A 17755-nucleotide genomic window follows, 5' to 3' on the forward strand; every position below is an offset into this window, starting at 1 on the left:
GAATAACTGTCCCCGATGCGTAAGCACATATGCTTGGGTTATTAGAATAAGTTACCAGACTCATTTCTCTTTGTACTAGTTAACATGTTTTGTATACTAAAGGGTGTTCCCGTTGATAATAATAATAATAATAATAATAATAATAATAATAATAATAATAATAATAATAATAATAATAATAATAATAATAAATAATAATAATAATAACTTTCTAATTAACGTTAAGAGTAGGTATCCCAGGTGTCCACCTCCGATTGCTTTGAATTTTGGATATGTTTTAGAGGATCGAAATATAAGATATACGTGTTTTTTTATAGCGGCTCGTTTTCATATTTAGGGGATGAAACCACCCCTCAAAGTTATAAGATTTTCAGGTATTCGTCTCCGATTGCTTTGGTTTTTGGATATGTTTTAGAGGACCGAAAAATAAGAAACAGGTGTCCTTTTATTTTGGCCTGATTGCATGTTCGGGGGGTGAAGCCACCCCTCAAATTTCATGAGAATAGGTAGTGCCATCTTCTGATTGCTTTGGTTTTTGATCAAAGCAATGGGAGAGGAACAGCTGAAAATCTTATAACATTGAGGGGTGGTTTCACCCCCTAAATATGAAAACCGACCGCTATAAAAAAAACACCAGTTTCTTATTTTTCGGTCCTCTAAAACATATCCAGAAACCAAAGCAATCGGAGACGAACACCTGAAAATCTTATAACTTTGAAGGGTAGTTTCATCCCCTAAATATGAAAACCGACCGCTATAAAAAAACACGCGTATCTTATTTTTCGGTCCTCTAAAACATATCCAGAAACCAAAGCAATCGGAGACGAACACCTGAAAATCTTATAACTTTGAAGAGTAGTTTCATCCCCTAAATATGAAAACCCACCGCTATAAAAAAACACGTATATCTTATTTTTCGGTCCTCTAAAACATATCCAGAAACCAAAGCAATCGGAGACGAACACCTGAAAATCTTATAACTTTGAAGAGTAGTTTCATCCCCTAAATATGAAAACGGACCGCTATAAAAAAAACACGTATATCTTATTTTTCGGTCCTCTAAAACATATCCAAAATTCAAAGCAATCGGAGACGAACACCTGAAAATCTTATAACTTTGAAGAGTAGTTTCATCCCCTAAATATAAAAACGGACCGCTATAAAAAAAAAACACGTATATCTTATTTTTCGGTCCTCTAAAACATATCCAGAAACCAAAGCAATCGGAGACGAACACCTGAAAATCTTATAACTTTGAAGGGTAGTTTCATCCCCTAAATATGAAAACCGACCGCTATAAAAAAAACACCAGTTTCTTATTTTTCGATCCTCTAAAACATATCCAAAATTCAAAGCAATCGGAGGCGGACACCTGGTATACTCTCCCTGCAAAAACCTCTTCTATCTTGCGAAACCATCCGATTTCTAGGACCTGCCCGTTCACGGACGCTTCGGAGCTGTCCCAAATGCTCCACCGACTGCAATACCACAATTTCAAAACCTATTTCGTGACTTTGCTCGTCTTCGATCACCACGCCGCTCGCAGGACGCGCAATCATGCCCTGTACGTCTGTCCACGTGTGCGCGGACACGTCCTGTCAAACGACAGCATGGCTACCGAGCGCGTATTGTCCGCTGGCAGGCTGCTACCGAGAGACAAGGAGAAACTCCTCGCTGACAGCCAGCTCCATTAAGCCCCATTATGGGCTCGTCGCGAAAGATACACAATATTCGCGCTGCGCCTTCGCGGGGCCGAACTTTCTGTCGTTCACGGCGACTCGTTAGGCCGAGAGGCAGATTGGCGTCGCTCGGGGGGCGATAACGAGTTCCGCTTCGCGGCGGAGGATCGATCGGGCGCTAACCAACCAGTGCAAGAATACCACTCTGTAGGTATAATTGCGAGGGAACTCGGGACCGAGGAATAGTGAAAGAAGTAGTCGAGAAATTTAGCTGGTGTCTCGAAACGAAAGCGAGGTACCTACATACAGTAGTACGGCTGGAGATTGGGTAAAGAAGAAGGGAAGGATAAAACTTTTTCCTGTTTTTTTTACGTTTTTTTTCAAAAGAGTAATTGCACTAATTGTGTGCTCCAATAGTGGCGAGTCATTAGCAGGTATTATACCTGCGATATTGGCTGTTAATATTTTAGAATTAGGGGTGTCGAGTACCCGATAACTTTTAAGTTGTGGTTTTGCAGTCTGATCAGATGTAAGAATTTTCAAGCAAGAAAATCTGCTCCCGAATCGCAATTCGGGTCCCGTAATTTCAGGTACCAGCGCACCCGTATTTAGAATTTATTTATATTCACCGGCTTCCATATTTTCAGGCAAATTTCACCCGAAGAATAATTATCTAAATTGTACTCTTATTTTAATATTCTTCAAGTTCGGCCCATCATCCCAATTCACACTATATTGCGAGTCCAGACATGGCAAATGATTAGTATGATTCTTGGGACTTTAGCTATTAATATTCTAGAATTTATTTAAATTCTAACAATGCTATTTAGCTTAGCTGAAAAATAATTATCTAAATTGCATCCTCCCCTTAATGAGTTTCTAATATTCTTCAGGCTCAATCCAATCCCCCATAGGGGCAGGAATATTCTGTTTCGAGACGGATAAAATCTAACGACAGTAGGTACACCCCTACTTTGCTCAGTGAATAACGCTTGGTCCGCTACCTGCCGCTGTTTGTTTACATAATCACCGCATTGTTTTGCGTACAAAACGGCCCGGCCACGAAGATCACGGAAACTATCGCGTGACAAAAGCGTGACAAATATCCCCGCCTGGGATTTCACACGTGCAAGCTGGACCGTGGAGTCACTGGAGCCCGGGAGGAAGCTGGCATCGTGTTAATTGTCGGTGCCTTTCGTCAGGCCGTTAATTAAGCGGTCACCGCCTACCCTGGACGTCGGCGGGGGTTTTCTGGTCGCTGGTGCCACGCTGTCTTGCGGCAGACACTCCGGAAAGACGATCGTCTGTTCATTTTTTTCTTCGAGTTCCAAAGGGCCGTACGTCCACTGTGCGCTCGAATTTTCTGCATTCTCGGCATCCGCATTATTTTAATACAGAGTGGCTTAGAAATAAATGGCCCAAATTCAGGAGCTCGTTAATCTGCACCCTTTGAGAATAAAAACTCTCAGAGGCAATACGACGATTTGTTCTTCTTTTTTTTCAGGTGTAAACATTAATCAGCTTTGGAATAAAATTATAGATTTAAGCGCCAATAACGAGGTACGTAATTTATATTTCAAGTTTTTGAAATTCAAATGAGAATTAGTGAAACGGTGCTACACCTATTTTAAGGCTGTGAAGGAGTTACAGGGGTGGTGCGTTTGGAATGTTCAGTTTGGGACTTATATCGACGGAGGAAAGCTGTGACTCGAGATATTCCTGCTCGCATCCGTCGCTTGGCATGGCTTCGGCGGCGGCTAGCCGCGAGTTATCCACGTTTTCATTCATGAAGGAGAGCCAAGCCCGCCCCGTGTATCCTCGGCAGGATTCCGAAAACGGCCCTCTGTTTTCTCAGGCAGTCGGCAGGGCCAGCCCGATATTGGCGGCTCTCTGTTTTCTTAAGCAGCGGGCCCACTTCCTTATTGCCACGCCCGGGGAAAAAAAGAGGACAGAGAGGGCCTTCGGTGCCACGCTGTCTGCCAAAGACGGCATTCTCCGGCCACGGTGGCGAGTGCGGTCCTCTCTTTCCTCAGACGGAAGTGTATTCCAGCGAACTTGTAACTGGGTCAGGTCCAGCGAGCCGATAAGGAAATCTGCCCCCTTAAACCTGCAATCTAACGGGCCCAAGTACTAACACCACTTTTCATTTTTTCAATTCATTTGTGCGTTCGAATATAATATTCAAGCGCGATGAGTAGGGTAGACCGGGGGCAATTGTAACGCGTTAAATATGTCGAAACATATCACAGATATTAATACAAATTTTGGATATATGATGAAAAATAACAGTTGTAATACACACATCCATGTTCTAGCAGTATAGGTAGATACACAATAGACGTGTACCTATAGTGAAGAAACCCTAAAACCCTCTTCGATACCCTAAAGTAACTTTTTTTTACTGATTTAAAATTGTAATATAAATACACCCCTTTGCAAGTACGTTTTTCCTTTTTTTTTAGTATTTAATCTGGCCATTTTTAAAGTAATACTGATCGTTATTTAGCACTATCAAGTGTCTCCTTAATCAAAATTTATAATTTTGGTTGAAAAGCCTCGTCGGGGGAGATTGTAACATCGGCAGAAGGGGTTGTACCGCGACAGAACCGAATAGTGACAAAGAAGATGAATAATATTGTCTTGTTGCCATGGAATCCTATAGCACAGCACAAGCAAACCAAATGAAAAATGGGTGCAACGTACTGAGTGTAAGGATTGATCACATGAAGAATGCACCAGCGAAAACGTTTTCTATTTCTGCCACAATTGCGATACCGCATAGCTGCTTATAAATTTTACTTCTTGTCGTTTATTATTATAATTGAAATCACGAATTATTTTAATTTTGTAAAGTTGTAACACTTTCTCCGCTTCTTATTTTCTCGATACCGCATAATTGCTTATAAATTTTACTTCTTGTCGTTTATTATTATAATTAAAATCAAGAATTATTTTAATTTTGTAAAGTTGTAACACTTTCTCCGCTTCTTATTTTATCAATACCGCATAATTGCTTATAAATTTTACTTCTTGTCGTTTATTATTATAATTAAAATCAGGAAATATTTTAATTTTGTAAAGTTGTAACACTTTCTCCGCTTCTTATTTTATCGATACCGCATAACTGCTTATAAATTTTACTTCTTGTCGTTTATTATTTTAATTAAAATCAAGAAATATTTTAATTTTGTAAAGTTGTAACATTTTCTCCGCTTCTTATTTTCTCGATGCCGCATAATTGCTTGTAAATTTTACATTTGTCGTATATTATTATAATTGAAATCAAGAAATATTTTAATTTTGTAAAGTTGTAACACTTTCTCCGCTTCTTATTTTCTCGATACCGCATAATTGCTTATAAATTTTACTTTTTGTCGTTTATTATTATAATTAAAATCAAGAATTATTTTAATTTTGTAAAGTTGTAACACTTTCTCCGCTTCTTATTTTCACGATGCCGCATAATTGCTTATAAATTTTACTTCTTGTCGTTTATTATTATAATTGAAATCAAGAAATATTTTAATTTTGTAAAGTTGTAACCCTTTCTCCGCTTCTTATTTTATCGATACCGCATAGTTGCTTATAAATTTTACTTCTTGTCGTTTATTATTATAATTAAAATCAAGGAATATTTTAATTTTGTAAAGTTGTAACACTTTCTCCGCTTCTTATTTTCTCGATATCGCATAATTGCTTATAAATTTTACTTCTTGTCGTTTATTATTATAATTAAAATCAAGAATTATTTTAATTTTGTAAAGTTGTAACACTCTCCGCTTCTTATTATCCTGGATATTACATAACACACAGCGAAACTGTTGCGTCTCAACAATGTCAGATAAGTGAGTAACATTTTCGTATAAGAACTTTTGTTCTAACTGTGACAGTTCTTGCGTAATCGTATTCCAAAGTCAAAGTGTTACTACCGCCTCCGTTCTATCCTAATGGATGGTGCGTTCTGAGAATTGTGAATATACAGGATGTATCAGAAGAAGAGGTCCTGTGTACTTGGATAATACTTGCAAGGTATTTAACTCCCTCTCGGCATTACAGTCTCCAATTCGTATATCCTTCACATTAAAACGAAATACAATAACTTTGCCAAAAATAAACATACCTAATAGTTCCATTAAAAATCTGTTTCGAATACCGTTCCACCCCTATATGGGGCTACAAGGCAATAAGGACGCGAACAAAGCAGCTAAACCTGTAACTCACTCAGCCTCCCTTGACATTCCCAAGATTCCCTCATACTGATCTACCCGAAAAATTTACGAGGCATCTTACAGTCCACTAGCTTTAACCCACCAGCCAAACATTAAAATAAAAACTCCAGAAATTGCATCGCATTTTTCCCTGCATTTTCTCCAATAAAAAAAAAATAGAAATTCAATGTCCTGGTTATGCAACAACAGCTGTTAATGGGTTAAAGATCTCCTTGCTGTCATAGAAACCACCTTAACTCCTTTCACCCCCTTTCAAGCCATCAATGGCACGAAAAGCTTTGCCCCCACCGCCGCTCTATAAAAATCATGCCCCAATTGGAACGTGTGAGGCTCGCGCGCACCCCGACACCAACGTCGCTCCCATTCGTTGCCCCGATAACGAGTGACACATTTCCTCTTCATCAGTCCCCCCCGAACTCCCACTGTCGCCGTAATCGAACCGTCGACCAATGGTGACGACGGGCTCGTCGCCCCTACGCCTGTATCCAGCGGCCCCGAAACTTCCGCGTACGTTCGAGCCGCGATCGAAGAAAGGCGCAGGTCGGCGAAGAAAAGGGGTGGTTTCGTGGGGTGTGGTGTGGTGACGTCCTTCCAGCGGGGAAGACGACGACAGGAGCGCGGAAATATCGCCGAGGGGCGAGCACGGGAAGAGGGATGGGTTTCTTTGTTTTCTATGAAAACAGCCGCAGGGGTGACGGACTGTGGCACCAAACCAAACTGAATATTGCGTACGCGCTCTTACGTCGTCGCTTCCGCGTCCCCCTGAATACGTGAGAAGGTGGGACAGCCTACTGCGGCCAGGGAAGCGGAACCTAGTTCGAGAAACAGCTGAACACGATGGAGCGTTGGATATTGATTCGCCGAGACTGACCCTAGGAGAAGCGTCCGACGTCAATTTGTTCATTGTCTTTTCGAGGATTCTTTATTTGCAGTGGGTGGATTACTGCTGAATTATTGTTTGGCTGCGATGGGTGGTTCGAAATACAGTGACTCGCATTAATATTCGGACACTTTATAAAATCGCATAACTTTTTTAGAATTGGTCCAAACGACTTGAGTTTTTTTGAGAAGCTAGAAGGATTAGTTTGCTAAATGACGTGTTTCGTCGTTTTGAAAAAAATGTATTTGGTTAGAATAGCGAAAAGAATAGTAAAGGTCGATTTTTAAACTTTTTTTGTGAGCTTGTAATGAAAATGAAAAAAAAACTGTTTGTAGATTGCAGTAAGTTGTATACGTGCCTAAAATTTCATCAAATTCGGTTAACGTTGCTCCGAGCTACAAACGTTTAAAGATCGCAGAATAAGGTCGAAAATCGCTGATTTCGGGAATTTTCGCGATTCGATACAACTTATTGCAATCTGCAAACGGTTTTTTTTTAATTTTCATTACAAGCTCCCAAGAAAAGTTTAAAAATCGACCTTTACTATTTTTTTCGCTATTCCGACCAAATACATTTCTTTTCAAAACGACCAAATACGTCATTTAGCAAACTAATCCTTCTAGCTTCTCAAAAAAAAAAACTCAAGTCGTTTGGACCAATTCTAAAAAAGTAATGTTACCCCGTAAACAGGTAACATTGGCACATCGTGTATAAATAAAATTAAAAAGTTAAAGTTTTACCACATCTGAACTTACATTAACAATTAAATTTGTGCCAATGTCACCTGTTTACGGGGTAACATTGGCAGGTGTTTAACATGTATTAAAGAAGGATAAGTGCAACAATTTTATGCATTTTGACATTTGTAGTGCATTTACAAAAGATGCAATGTTACGATAGTGCACTTAGAGCAAATGTAAAAATGTGAATTTTTATATTAAATAGCAAAATGTTCCCCCAGTTTACGGTATCTCCCAATTATTCACACACCCCCAATTATTCATCACCCAGCCACTTATTACATTCACTTCAATCTCCCTCACTTCTTCCAATACCCCTGCACTGACTTACTTACGCAAGTATCCTCCCAAACGAGCTACAATCCTCTGAACTCGTACATCGGCTAAACGCGCAGTAAGAACTCTGCCAGCGGAATCTGCGATAAAAATTCACGACAAATCGTCGCCCCCTATCACCGACAAATCACGGTAATCCGTGTCAGCTTGTCTTCGGGGCATTCATCATTTTCCCCAGTCCCTCCGCGGCTGCGAATTCTTCCAGCCATATGCGGGCGTCGAGGACTCGCCGGCGAGGAGGGGATGTTCGCAGCAGTTCGAGGAGGCGCGAAGGAAGGAAAAAGCAGGGGATCGCGATGGAAACGTATCGAGACGTAAATCAGGCGGCAATTAAAATTAGCGAGTGGTTCACGCTAAACGGCCCGGTTACATTTATCCGTCCACGGCTCTTTGATGAGTTTTCCCGAGAACGGCTCGGTTACCTCGAACCTCTGTCGGTTTTTCGGCATTCGCGGCTCCCGTGGTTTACGCGTATCCGTTGTCGCTTCCCTTTGATGTTGTTCGCCATCCAGCCCTCACCCTCTCGGCCTCTCTCTCTCCTTCCGTCTTCTTCGCGGATCTTACGGATTTCCTCCGATTCTTCCTCTTCCTCCACGCGCATCTATACAGGGTGTCCACGTGGCACCCACTTCAAAAAAGGCTCTCGCGGAAGTTGCAAATAAAGATGCGTGAAGAAAGTATCTGCGAACGTCGGATGAACTCACGTCGAATAAACTCAAATCTTTATTTGAAATAAATTTCTGCCCATCTCTGACACGCGCCCTCTGCACTCAAAGGTAGGGATTGCAATAAATCGCGAGAAATACCCTAAAATTTTTACCGGTAATTCGCCAAATTTTTACCGGTAATTCGATAAATTACAAATAGCTATATAGCGCATATATGCGTTCATTAATTCCATCGACATCTACTACGTTATCAGTAAAAAAAAACAGTTCAATTACTAATAAAGACGAAAACCGAAGTATCTCATGAAGAACCAACTCTGATCCAAAAGAAATCTAAGAATCTGAATCAGTCATGAAAAAATGGACGTATTTTCAAGTAGAAAAAGGAAGGGGAAAATATATACTATGAACGGCATATGATTTCTTAATGCCTACCCGGCCAACAAGTGTAGAATCTGAGAGCGCTTTATCCGTGGCTGGATTATTCTGTACGAAAATTAGGTAGCGATCAGGAGACCAAAGTTTAGACGAATTAGGTATGCTTTTGCGTGCTTATTTAATAAAAAGAATTGTTAAATAAAAAATATTTAATTATGTATGTAAGTTAAGATTCTTTTCACTGTTTTCGTGGTGACGATCCATATTAATAAGTATTGTCAATAGTTATACAAATATATCTATTTTGTGTTATATTATTTTATATTTTATGTTCAGAATAGTTTTATTTTCATATATTTTTTATAACGCTCGATTAGAGTTAAAAAAAAGTTTTTTGTAATGTTTCTATCTAACCGCAAACGTTGAAACAATTGAGTTACCTAAAATCTCGATCTCGAATGCGACTTTATACGTTCATGCGTATAGGTGCCAATGTAACCCCGGCATGTGCCAATGTTATCCCCTGCTGCCAATGTTCCCCCATTTTACGGTACAATGCCAACGGGCGGGAGGTGATTCCTCGAGCAAAAATAAATTAAAAGTGTCCGATAAAATTATTCCTTCCCAGGCTTAGCTTTCAAGAAAATCGATTTTGAGATTTTCTTGCGGACGCGTGCGCCCGAGCATCGCAATCTACTTTTTCTAGCTCCACCAACAAATCTGAATTTCCACGGTGACATAAAACCTGTTAAAGCAGTGTAATCTGATTAAAAATTTCGATCCGCTAACTTCATTTCGTTGAATGTTTTGTTTTATCGATAATCGACTTTTACAGTCAACCGCCCCTTGTTCCCACTCTCTCTCTCCCTTCGTTAGGCCGGAAATTCCGCGCCGACGATTCAAGGTCGTGGAAAGCGAAGATTCGGAGTTTCCAGATCAGATTGGGATTCCTCAATGAGGACGATTATCCGTCTCGGATCGACTGGTGGCGTTATTCACCTTAAGCCGGTATAATCCACGGGGGGGCTGACGCTAGGCCACGGTAAACGGTGATTTTCGAAGTCGGCCCCGGCCCTGTTTCTGCCGATGGGCGACTGGTGTCGTTGTTTGACGCGCAGAGTCGGTAATCCGCAGGTTAATCTACACCCATTTACGAAAGCTCGTCTAAATAGCCGCGCGCTGAATAGGGGGCACGCGATTGTCTTCGCTGTCCGCTAGGATCCGAGCGACCCCCTTCCGCGCACGTAAGTCCCAGCGGCGGTGGCCAGAAAGGGGCACTGGGCCGAAAGGGAAGGACCATGCTGGATCCGTCAACGCGAAGGACCGCGAAGGGTCATCCTTGTCTCTCCCATTCTCGGTGTTTTAAGTCGTTCCAGATGGCCGGGGCCCCGGGCCCTACTCTCGTGGCAACCACCTACGGGTGGACCCCCTTCTAAGCCGAAACAAATGTTCTCCGCGGCGTGCTTTGGCCAACTTTCTACCGCTCAAATTGCCTCGACTTTTATTGTAAGAAATGTGACGGAGCATCGTTACGTTTCGAAAGCATGTCAGGGGATATAGTACCTGTGTAAGTAGGCCCAATGTGGTCGAGCGAGACGAACTTAATTTCAAGTTGTGTTCTGGAAGCAAGCTATCTGTGAGGGAATAGCTTTGTATTTTCTTTCCCCCGACAACAGGGAAAGCCGTTGGACGAAATAGGACCCCTGCCGTTTGGGGCCGAATGTGGCGCAAGCCTTCCTTCGAGTGGCGACGTTCGACGCGCGGCTCGGGTGCGAGAACACTCGAAGGACTCCTAAGTGGGCACGGCCGAAATCGCATATTTAGACGCGCCGTGACGTGTGTACTCGTACGTTTCCCATTTTATTGCCGGCCGCGTTAATTGCGACGAGGCCCGCAGACGTCTCGATTATTTTTTCACCACGACCTTCTTGGCAGCCTTACCTACGGAATCACCTTACCCGCCGCGCCGAGGCTCTTGAGACTCCTCCGACGGAATTGCCCTTAAGTCGTGAAACGAGCGGCCTCGCGCCCCGATGTCGGGGCTTTTCACGGTTTTACGAGTTTCCCCGGGACCCCGCGAGATACCAATAACGATCGCGTCGAAAGGATCCCGGAACGGGGTGCCGGGGCCTGGGACGTGTTCGCTGGCGAAAGTGGGTAACGGAATCACGCGATGCCAGAGGCGGAGGAGAACAATATTAAGATAATATTGGCAGAAGAGGCGAGCATTTTCGATGATATGTAACGCCATTTTCGCCACAGTGGGTAACATTAAAAAAGGCCTTAATCCGGCCGACGACGTTCGAGTTAAAAGAAAAAGGAGGCGAGAGGAGCCGGCGCGAAGGGTTATTTTAGCGAGCGAACTCGCAACCCGGCGACCGGGAAAAATATTCCCGCTGAATCACCGTGTCTCTATTGATATGCAAATTGCATCGCGGCATTAGAGTCGCGAGGGGTATTGAGAGCTGGCCCATCGATCATCGGTTTCGACGGACATGAATTTGGTATCGGGAACAAATGACCAGAACTCCACCCGGCCGGCGCGAGGTTCGAGGAGAAAAATGACGACAGTAAGACCTGCCCCGATCTAACTAACCTACCTGTTGTGCCAAGGTCACGGGGAAGATTCAATATTGATTCAGAAAATATACGAAATCGGTCGGTGAACAGGTTGGGACAGGGGGATCGAGCGATGTTTTTATTTAGTCTGGGATAAAGTATTTAAGGATCCAGCTTCGTGTAATACGCGGAACATCGTGCAATTGCAGCAATGCTTTTGGGGAATTTCCATGTCCACGTAAGAATGAATGTCTGTTGCTCCGGGATTATGATATTTTAAGGAGATTTTCAGTGGGTTTGTGAACTTGCAGATTTATAGAATCATACTTTAAGCAAAGTGAAGTTTACGTGTTGGTAGTTGATAATAATTGTTATGGTGTTAGTGAGTCTTTAGGTGGATTAAATTGATTGTAGTATTAGGTCGTTATTGATTAGATAGGCTCCCCTTTTCAATGTAGATAGTGACATCTGTGGAGGCAGGGTTTAGTCTCCAACGGTGTAACCTGTCGGTAAAGTCGAACTCTAAGGATAGAAAGGTGAAGGAATGACAAGTGACTTTACCGACATCAATTACCATTGCTTTTGTAATAGGTTCTCTACTTTACCGATTGTCGGTGCTTCATGAAAGTAGAGAAACGTCGGTAATACCGGTCTATGATCATATAGAATTAAAAACATGGTGATCTGTATAACAGAAAGTTAGTATTCTATAACAAAAATTACTTCGTCTATAATCCTGTTAAATATTCGCTGACACCGCGCGTGCACTTTAAATACACTTACTGAACAACAAATATATCGTTAACACGAAAAGAACAACCTAAATCATAATTCAATATTCAATCCTCGTAAACTCTGTCATTCTAAATGTCAGAACTAAGAAATACGCGCGATCGTGTTGCTGATATTAACCATACCACTTAGGATTTTTGTAAACTTTTCACAGGGTTGCTAGAGGGGTGGCGAAAGAGTATTGCAGAAAAGAAAGATACTTTTTTTGGTATCATCTTCCCGCTGGACGGTCCGAACAGATGGTTCACGTCCGAAAGCTCGTAACGATACTCTGTCTTGTAAACAGAGCGCGGCCGGCAAAAGTATTGCCGCTCCTCGCGTCTTACCGTAGCTAGGGTGCCAGCAGAGTACCGTCTCAAACATTTCCATCGACGGAGTGACGGGGAGGTGGAAGAAAGAGTTGAGATTTATAACTTCCGGTTCGTTGAAGAAAATTCTTAGAAGATGGCGTGCGCTTCGCTAACATCGTGGTTGATAAAAAAAAAATACCCACCAACTTTTAATCGATCGGTTACGATGCAGAGGGCCAAGTACGGACGAATAAATTCGTGCCGTTGTCTAACATCACTCCTAGTCTACTTAAACCCATACACCAAATCCTCGCAACGAATAAAATCATATTAGGGCCGGTATCCATATTCCCTACTTATTCTTAAGCAAATGCTTAAGCATTCGGTATCCTTTACTAGCTACTAGGTTAGTAGAGGATGCCGCGTGCTTAAGCATTTGCTTAAGAATAAGTAGCGACTATGAATACCGGCCTAGAATCGAACGCTTTATAACGATCAAGTGTTCGCAAAACTATCGTGCCACGTACTCCACTCCAAACTGACTAACCTTAATAAAGCTGCCTTCTTCATTAATTAACACAGCGTGGACAAAATAAGTATTGCAATAATTATAACCACGACTGTTACATTGAACGGATTCCCCACTCATCACGAATCGACGCATTGCATCGTACAATATCCTACATATTATCAATATTCTTAATTCATGAAATATGTTATAGGTTAACTCTCGGACCAGGGGGGTGCCAGTAAACACACAGGAGACGATGTATGGGGCCATTTAGACCCATAATAACTACTCCACCATAAACGTGAGTCCTAGTTATTTCTCTCAGATCACTTCATCTTCTCAATCACTATTCACTACGCTACTCCATCGCGGATAGGTCGAAAAGGATCCAGACTTCCGAACCCGATTACACAGCTCTCTGATTCAGGTGTCGAAGAATTCGGTGGTCGGGGAATCGCGCGCAGTTACCGTGGACTCGTAACGCAGTATGTTCACGGTGCCCGGTTTCTATTCCGGTAGGCCGAGTCTTTTAACAAACGGTCGTTAATTTTTAACGACGCCGTTAAACGCCGTCCCAGCAAGATGGCTGCAGCTGTAACGCTCTTCGTTCCAGCTCCAACGACCGTTCGATCCACGAGGGCGTATCATGCCCCGCGCGCGATTCACACCCGCGGATTCCGCGATACCTAACTGCCTGCGAAACCGTGGTCCCCCCGACAGACAAGCTGTTACTGCGTTATGGGAGAATATTAATTCACGGGCTCCCTAGCGGCGCGAAATAAAGTGCACCAGAGGCGATTGTAATCGCCTAAACATTGCGGCGGCGCGAACAATAAATCGTTTCAATCCCCATTGCCCGCCCAATTACCTCGGGAGGCGTTTCGAGCTTCTTCAGATAAATAACGCTTTGCGTTTAACGCTTGCGTATAAATAAATAGTGTGATTATATGAATTAATTTATTATAGTAAAATAATGCCATATTTTGATGCTAAGATTTCAATTGATATGAAAGTGAATAAAAATGGAATAAAAATGTATGGTTTATATTGATGTATTTAATATTATGACGTTTTTAAGTCCCTCTATTTCTTCATGCTCGTTCGAATTGCAAATGACGCCAATAATAGCGATGCTAATGGAATGAACCGGAGTAGGTATGTGTACCGGGTATCCGTTTCGTGTTCGTTGTTTTTTTTTCTACCACGAAAGAAGAGACAAGTGAGCGAGAAAAAAAGGGTCCAAAGACCCAGGACGGAATCTCGGAGAGGCCTTGTCAGAACAACCCCCTACGGTAGTCGAGATCTAAACACTAAAACACTGGATTAAGTGGGGTACACACGTTGCGTAAACAACCGGGCACCACGGGGGTGCGGCGCGGCTAGTGAAAAATTTCTACGCGGTAGGAAGACGTCTCTAACAACCTCTGATAACCGCGCAGAAGATATTATACCTTGGAGATGCAAGAAAGTTTCGATAACCACCTGGGAGGGACCCAAATAGTCGAATTAAATGAATCAATATTTTAAGAAACCAAAGTTTGCCGTTTATCAAGATATCTTTACGTAAGGGCCTATTAATACTTTCCAGCTAATTAAAAGAAGAAAAAATGGTTGAAATTTTAGGAAATACATAGCTATACAACAAATATGGTGCCTTTTTAATGACATATATAATTTTACTGAATTTTCGCACGATTTTAAATCAGAAGTGGGATTAGTTGTGGCATTGAGAGGAGAAGCGGACTAACCCACAATGAAAAAAAAATAGTTTTTCCTATTATAAAAAATGTTACGTCTTTAATGATATAGGTATATAATTTTACTGAATTTTCGCACGACTTTAAATCAGAAGTGGAATTAGTTGTGGCATTGAGAGCAAAAATGGACTAACCCACATTGAAAAAAAATTAGTTTTTCCTATTATAACAAATATGGTGTCTTTAATGATATAAGTATATAATTATACTGAATTTTCGCACGACTTTAAATCAGAAGTGGGATTAGTTGTGGCATTGAGAGGAGAAACGGACTAACCCACAATGAAAAAAAAATTAGTTTTACAATGAAAAAAAATTAGTTTTTCCTATTATAACAAATGTGATGTCTTTAATGATATAGGTATATAATTTTACTGAATTTTCGCACTACTTTAAATCAGAAGTGGGATTAGTTGTGGCATTGAGAGGAGAAATGGACTAACCCACATTGAAAAAAAATTAGTTTTTCCAATTATAACAAATGTGGTGTCTTTAACGATATAGGTATATAATTTTACTGAATTTTCGCACGACTTTAAATCAGAAGTGGGATTAGTTGTGGCATTGAGAGCAAAAATGGACCAAGCCACATTGAAAAAAAATCCTATTTTATATGATCAGTACAGCCTATTGGAATACATTACTGCCACTACCTCAATTTCGCCCAAAATTTGGGTTAGTCCATTTTCGCTATCAATGCCTCAGGTGATCCACGTCGCCCAAAGATTGTATGGCCGGGTACAAGGAGAGCGTAATGCAGTCGAGCGAATTATATGTAATAGCCAAATTAAATTGTGAGCGTAATGCATTCCGAAAATTCAATAAAGTTAGATATGCATACCTATCGTTAAAAAGGCACCGCACAAAGCAACATAAGAATACAGCGAGATTGAAGATTTCGTGGAGGAAGGAATCAAGGGTAGCTCCCGATAGCGACTTGCGTACAGGAGAGGGACTTGCGCTCTTTCCAAAATAGCAGCATCGGCGGATAAACATGTCTTATTTTGAGAGCCAGTCGCCTCTCGCCCTTCCTCTACGGCCTGCTCCACCGGCCGAGCTTGATCTTACGCAAAAGAAACACTATCCAGACACCGTACGCCAAGGATGGACCGCAGAAACCCGGGGGGCAGGAATCGCTGCGCTCGGGGAAACCAGGACGAGCCCGTGCCCACCGGAAATTTACGAGCTTTTGGATGGATCGATCCAAGGACGATCCTCCTCGTCGCGACCTCCGACGCAGGCGACTCTACCCTTCCCCTCCCGCCCCGCTTCATCTGCGACCCGCTCGAGGGGCGATCCCGACTGTCCCTGAAGTGGTGAAAACAGTCCACCCACTGTCTGCGACCGTCTCAAGGATCGCCCCGTGAGAAAGCGTGTCGTCGCGGGGAAGCGACATGGGTGGTGATACTTGTGTCCCTGGAGAGCACGGAGACGGGCGGGAACGGATAGTTCCTGGGGTTGTTTTAATGATTCAACGCGGGGACAATGCGCGAGGTGCAGGTACTTGAAAGGGGTATAGTGGAATTCAGATTAAATGATGGAGGAAGTAAGAAGCAACAGTTTTGGTAAGAGTACAGACAGTATCCATCTTGTGCAGAAAGCAAAATTTTGTTAAAAAAAATAATACAACTTTTATGTTGATGTTTCTGATTTTTCCCGTTTTTGTAGGAAAAATATTTTTTATCTTTCTTTCAAGAATTTATATTGGAAATGTGCTCCCAATACACGCAGGGGAATAGTTTCCTGCTACTCCCTGTAAATTTTTATTCAAATCGTTCGAGCGGTTTTCGAGATTTTACGTTCACCGTTTTGGAAAATGTAGTTTCTGGGAAATCGCGTTTGAAGTTGGACATCGTTATCCGATCTCATGTGCAGGCTCGTACATTTTTTACTGTAATTCCTTCATTCTTTAGAATTTCGGGTCCCGGTTGCACTTAAAGTGCGTAGAAAAGATGTAGCTAGCGGAATATGCAAACATCGTAAAAAACAATTTTCGAAAATTTTTAGGGTAACCTACCCCCTTAAGGAGGAACACCACTGTGACGGCCGGAAAAGTAAGCCATTTTAAGATTTTTTTCAGGATTAATTTACAGTTTTCGAATAAAATTTTTATTACCCACCCTTAGTACAATGTCTTAAGAGACTATACAAAAAAAATGAATAGAAAAACATGCATAAATTTTAATATATTAATTAATCTTCTGAACCCTTTACGCCCGCTGGTCGAATGTGTAACTATGGAACAGCAGATCCGAAATGAAATTTAATTTTTTTTTTAGAAACTATATAAGTGTAGTTGCCGCTGCACGTCCCGATTTCTTAAACAAATTATTTTTGTAAAAATGTTGCGCTTTAGAAGAAAAGTTTCGAAAATCCGCAACTAAGATGGACAGTTTTTCGAGCGTATTTTACAAAATTTGTTTCCGATCACAGAATCTGTACATGCAACTACACTTATATAGTTTATAAAAAAAAATGAAATTTCATTTCGGACCTGCTGTTCCATAGTTACACATTCTACCAGTGCGCGTGAGGGATCTAGAAAATTAATTAATATATCAAAATTCATGCATGTTTTTCTACTCATCTTTTTTTATAATCTCTTAAGACATTGTACTAGAGGTAGGTAATACAATTTTTATATGAAACCTGTAAATTATTCCTGAAAAAAATTCTTAAAAATAGCTTACATTTCTGACCGTCACAGTGGTGTTCCCCCTCAACCCTCGAGCGGGCGCGCTTTGTGAACTCCGTTCACCGATCTACGTATTTCCTTCATTAGGTCTCGGTTAGACAAACATTCTCTCCACGCGATCGTGGTGTGTTTCAAGAATCCTATGATGTTTGTGCCAGTTGATTTTCATTTTTGATGTTAAAAATGTTTTCATATACTATTTTTGTGTTTTTAAATAAATTTACTGCATCTTTTAATACAT

This window comes from Andrena cerasifolii, chromosome 1 (assembly GCF_050908995.1).
Source record: "Andrena cerasifolii isolate SP2316 chromosome 1, iyAndCera1_principal, whole genome shotgun sequence".
In the NCBI taxonomy this organism is placed as follows: domain Eukaryota; kingdom Metazoa; phylum Arthropoda; class Insecta; order Hymenoptera; family Andrenidae; genus Andrena; species Andrena cerasifolii.